This window comes from Spinacia oleracea, chromosome 5 (assembly GCF_020520425.1).
Source record: "Spinacia oleracea cultivar Varoflay chromosome 5, BTI_SOV_V1, whole genome shotgun sequence".
NCBI lineage: Eukaryota > Viridiplantae > Streptophyta > Magnoliopsida > Caryophyllales > Amaranthaceae > Spinacia > Spinacia oleracea.
The window spans coordinates 46,351,861-46,357,998 of record NC_079491.1 but is presented as its reverse complement, the minus strand read 5'-3'; positions in this window follow the sequence as shown (position 1 = coordinate 46,357,998).

Sequence of the window (6,138 nt, the reverse complement as noted above, 5' to 3'; positions counted from 1 at the left end):
TGTAAGATGCATGGTCGTGTTCAGATAGATCATATCATAGGCTATTATCATCTGTTTATTTGATCAATTGAACTCTAACACCAAAAAGTACCTTTAGACGTATTAAGGATAATCAGTCTTGCCCTATGTTCATGAGCAGGCATCAAAAGACAAAGGAATTAAGAAACGCACACTTGTCACTAAGGACAAGTGGGAGACTTAAGGAAATATGCCCTTAGTCTAAGTTTTCATTTAATGCATTTAATGAGAAGTCTAATAAATGCGGTTTAAGATTAATTAGACAAGTTAATTATTCAGTGAGATTGAGTGATCTGAATGCCTAGCTAGAGTCGCTAAGTGGAATTAATATTATTAATGTCGCAACTTACTCTTGATTGAACCCGCAGGGTAACACAAATAGTACGTGAACGAATCAAGTATTTAGGTGAATATAATATTCAGTAAATAATGAAATAATAGATAATCCAAAATGATGAATGTTGGTTTAAGTGGGTGCTAAACAAACCATCAAAAGGCAAAGACGAGAGTGCTTGTCTGAAAATAAGATATTGCCGGAAACAGAAATATTTTTATATAAAGAATATTATCGAAAATGGAAATATTACCACAATCGAAAATATTGCCGGAAACAGAAATATTGTTCGAGATGGAAATATTATCGGAAATGGAAATATTGACGGAATCCGAAATATTTTCGGAAACGAAAATATTGTTCGAATCAGAAATATTGCCGAAAATAGAAATATTGTCGGAATCAGAAATATTGCCGGAAATAGAAATATTGTTCGAGTCGGAAATATTACCGGAATCGGATATCGAGTCCGAAAGACGAAGCTCGTTCCATGAGCCGGTAGCAGGGGCCAAAAGGCCATGTGCAGCACGACCCATGGAGAGAACAAAGGTCGGCCAAGCGCCAGCGCATGGGCCAGTGCAAGCCAAGCCAGTGCCCATGGTGCAGCGCGAAAGCGCCAGCGTCCTCTCGCAATCACGCAGCGTCAGCCCGCAGGCAAGCGTGCGCGCGTAGTGGCCAGCCCAGCGCAAAATAGGTTGTAGCTTGACTTGGGCGCAAAGTTTACTTGCCAAGCAAGTTACTTGGGCCACAAGTCCTTTATGGACTATATGACTTGTTTCCTTTATGGACTATATGACTTGTTTCCTAGATCTATCATAATTCTGGTTTCCTAATCCTAGTACAATTGGGATTGTGAAAATTCTCGAAATGTTCCTTACACTATAAATATGAGCTTAGGGCGAATTACTTATTAATACTTTTTACAACAAACAATCTACACGTGTGAATTATAATTCAAGGGAGAATTGTGACTTTGCCTATCACCTTAAAGTGAGATCTCGAAATCCTAAAAACCTTATACTAAGACTCTAGTTGGTTGAATTTAGGCGGATCTGAACGTGTTGTGGACTATCTTATGAGAGACGACACTTGGAGTCCTATCTTGTTCTTGTTTGGTTCGGAGTAGCTAAGGGAAGGAACGCATCACATATTGTATGTGTTCCTAAATTATGTTAATTGATTATGTGATTTATGGATTACGGAAATTATGGCTTATCCGCATGTCAACTAGATTGTTCATAACCTAACATATTTTTATTTGAATAAAGCGCAGAGAACTCCAACGAGCTAGCCTTCTTTTTGCTGAAGGACCCACGTTTTACACTAAGAGACCGGCTCAAAATGCCAATATTTAGTCAAAACTCAAGGCCTTGTGTTTGCGCAAGTACCCACGTTTTTTTGCCAAGATGTTGGCTCAAAACGTCAATATTCAATCAAAAATGACATTTTGCAATCAGGCTACTCAGCCCAAAATGCACACGGTAAAAGCAAGGGCCTGCGATTGCGCCAGATCTGGCATTTAACGGTGGCTATCTAGTCCGTTCAAAACTGAGCCCTCAACATTTTGCACATGCGTGTTCGCATAACACTTAATGCGGGGAACACATTTTTAACCGAATTTCTATTGTTTTCTATTAATGTGCTTTCATTTATCAAAATTTCGTGACTAATTGTTTATTCTCATTCCACTACAATAAAATGTGTTAATACCGACGACCTAAACGGTCGGTAAAATTGATAAAACAGTCGGTACTCAACTTATCGATCGTTAACGGTCAGCAAAGGTGGGCAGTTTACGCAGGGTCGATATTTAGAGAAATTCCAACTGAAAAAGCGATCAGTAAATTTACCGTTTGGAAAAAGGTATCATTACCGACTGGTAAGCATTCGGTAAATAACAACTGCTAAAGCAATCGGCAATTTACCGACTGGTTAAGCAGTCGGTAAATTGCCAACTATGTAAGCAGTCGATAAATTGTCGAATGCCTTAACAGTCGTTACTTGGTAATTAGTAATTAATATAGTTAGTTAATTAATCCAATTACTGACCATAAACTGTAGGTATATTCATGTAAAAAAATTAAAAATCAAAACCCCGCAACTAGTAAACCCAATGTTTGGTTTTAATTTTATTTTTTTGGGTAATTAAAGGAACAAAGGTGGGCTTCAAAGAGCTTTCACCCCTTAGGATTATAGATATAAAAATTAGAAATGTCTTCAACTAACAAAGTTAAACAAACCACGGGAAGGGGTCGATTGAAAAATACAAATCCAACACAAATTTCAATCAAACACAAATTTTAAACTCAAAAAAAGTACAAGGGGTATGTGAATCTGTAGAAGCCTAAAAAATAATTAGATCTAAACTAGAGTAAAATAAAAGAGATGCGTTGATGGATAAACTTTGTAAATGGTTAAATGACTAGCTTTATACTACCTCCATTTCAAAATGATTTTTACACTTTTCTTTGTAATCCGTTTTATAATGTTCTTTACATTGTGTTTTGTACTATTTGTGGACATGAAAATTTCCTAGCATACCTTCTAGGTTGAATCCACAATACATGACTTTTCTTAAAAATCCTCAAGTCACTAACTTACATTATTCTAACCATCGCTTAATTCCAATGCCCCTTATGCTTTCTTTACAATATTCTCATACAAAAAAAAAAATTGGTCCAAGTACCTCCCATGTAACATCTCATCTTAACTATCACCTTACACGATTTCTTGAACTTAACCCACCAAGGTATTTGTTTAAATTCCCTAATAGACATTAAGATACTTCAAGATTCAGCGTTCACAATCTATCTATACTAATACTTCATCCGTTTCTTTTTTTTTGTTACTGTAGACACCTACTTTTGTCCCCATTCCCGCAAGGGAAAGGTTCGATGATGAAAGCATAAAAACTCCACTTGACAACGCATCTCCTATAAAATAAACGAATCTCGATTCCCCATTTCATTTCACCCGAAACCTGCTATTTATGGAAACCCGCTAAAAATAGTAACTGCCGTAAAAGGTAGCTTCTAAAAGTGGCAAATCATAAAAGATAGAAACCTGTCAGAATTAGGTGTTGCATTCCAACATAAATCCTAAATGAGATAGAAAAACCGCGAGAATCCTATTCCTAATAGGATTCGGAAATAAGAGTCACGAATCAATTAAAATCCTAATGAACCTAGAGTTCGTAACGGGCCCAGACGCATTCCGTCACAAATTGATACGCGCTAAAAGACTCAAATTAATCTCAAACTCTACGGATTTTACAATCCGAATCTGACTAAACAAAAAACTGCCCAGACCCTATTTTCAACGCCTGGCTCTGGGCGCCGAAATCTTCGGCGCCCAAGCCTGGGCGCTGAAAATACCTGGGTACGTTTCTTTTCCTAATTCTTTGTGGATTAGAACTCTGCAATTCTATCTTTCCACGAACTCTTCCCTATAAATAGACCCCTAGTTTCGACGTGAAACAATACACAACAACACATAATATATTCTGAGTATTGACTCTAAACCCCTTAGCCTAAGCCTCTCGCTGCGAAACTGTTCACGCGTTCTGTCGCAATCGATCCATAAATCGAACAGAACGTATCCTGTCCCATAATTGAGATTCGTTAAATAAAAAGGAGAAATAGCAAAGTCAAAGTGGTTAGTTTTCTGAGAACCGTGACGCACCTCTCAAGGGTGCGTCGTAATGTGTCCCTTTTCGATGATTTAACTGCTTTCCTCGCCCTTTTTATGAACTGTTAAACTAACCTAATCTGATTGTTCTATTACGCCTAACAAATATAATATTTTTGGGAAATCGGATTATCATGCTAGGTCCCTCAATGCTATTTAAATCAGATAATCACGATCGAATTAGTATTATATGTTGCATATTGCTAAAATCAACTCAGATTAGTTTAATAGTTAACGCATGTCCCTTCAATTATTTATGCTGAGCTAGTAAGGATATCCTGCCTCTGGAGTTATCGACGAGCGAATTACTCCTCTCGGTAGTTACAGTCCCCCGAACCCTCAATCTCTACCTTGCGGGTGTATATTGAGAGATCCCCACACCAGGGATCACAAGGGAACCTACGGCCATCGTGGTCAAACATAATTGCACTCCCTTTATGTCACGATAACCGGGTTTTGTCAGTTTTTCTCATTGTCGTTAAAAACTGAATGGCGACTCCTATATAACTAGTCAATTGGGTGTATACTCACAGGAAATCCAATTACACTTGATTGAATAAAAAGAATCGTCACACCCACGAGGGACAAGGTCACGCATTAGCCTCGCGCTTTTTCGACCCCCTCACAGTTACGTATTCCTTTTAAGGTGTTTCACAATGTTTGTTACGTGGGAGAATCTTTCCTTTTATAAATTTATTATACTATCATTTTTTGTACCATCTTTTAATTTTAACTGGTCAAATTTTTTCAACTCATTAAATTTCTTTACAATTTCCCAAGTATGTTAAGTTAGCAATCTTTGTATTTGTCCATCATTGGTTCATTTTGATAAATAAAATAATCTTATTTGTTGTTGTAATGATTAGTGGATTGAGGGTTTACTTAGATTTATTTTTTTAATAAAAAAGAAAAAGAATCTTATTATACGTTAATAAACGTGCAAAAGTCCAAACGTAACAAACAAAAAGAAACGGATGGAGTATATTAAAAGGCGGTACGGAAAACGTTTATATGCCACGTAGAACTCTCATGTTTATGCCACATCATCGACTCACCAAGTTTATTGATGTTATTGACAACCAAAAATCAATACAATGAGGTTTGAACACAAGTTCTCAAGTTTGGAGAATAACTCTCATTACCATCTTAACCAACCACTAATTGTTGTTTATCCATGCACATTAATTTATAAATACATGTTAACATGAAGTCTAAAATAACTACATCTTTATGTTACCTTTTATTTCTTTTTTTTTATATAATTTGCAGCGCTTTTATTGCATTAATAATAGTTGGGGGTAACATTACAACTATAAGGCAGTGTCCGCCATTTAATGAATGGTGGCTAGTCACCTGTTGTGGCAAACATGTTTTTTTTACATCCATGCTATAAATTCATCTTGTCTTGTGAGGCCTCGCTTTGCTAATGAGTCTGCCACCATATTGCTCTCTCGTCTCTTGTAAATTATTTCAACGCCATGCCCGGTCTTCATTGTGCTTCGAATGAAGTTAATGATGAAATTGAGATTCCATGGCCCATTGTTTCCCTCATTACCCCATTGGACCGCGTTGCTCGAATCCGATTCTACTATGAGTTTCCCGTTTTGGATCATCTCAATGCCAGATGATATATTTAGGGCTCTATAAATTGCATACGTCTCTGCATGATTGATCTCCATGTAAGGCACTGGGCTCGAGAATAAGCAGATAAACTCCCCATGGTGGTTCCTAAGAACACCTCCTATTGCTGATTTTGATTCATTAATTTTCATAGAGGCATCCACATTCCACTTGAATAAGGAGGGTGGAGGTGGAGACCAGAGGTGTTTTGGTGAAGCAGTGTGTAGAGTGATTGTGGCTAGTCGTAATGGTTCCCAGTTAAGGCATTGTGGGAGCCGCATTATGTCACTTGAGCTGTATGGGAATTCATCACCCCATCCCTTAATCCACCAACTGATTCGTGCTAGGACCAATTCTTAGAGGTGTGACACGGAGCAAGAGACATTTTCAAAACACCTGCAATTACGTTCACGCCAGATGGTCCAGAGTATAATAAAAAAGCTTGCTTTCCATACCTTCTTAAAGAATGTCCCGCACTT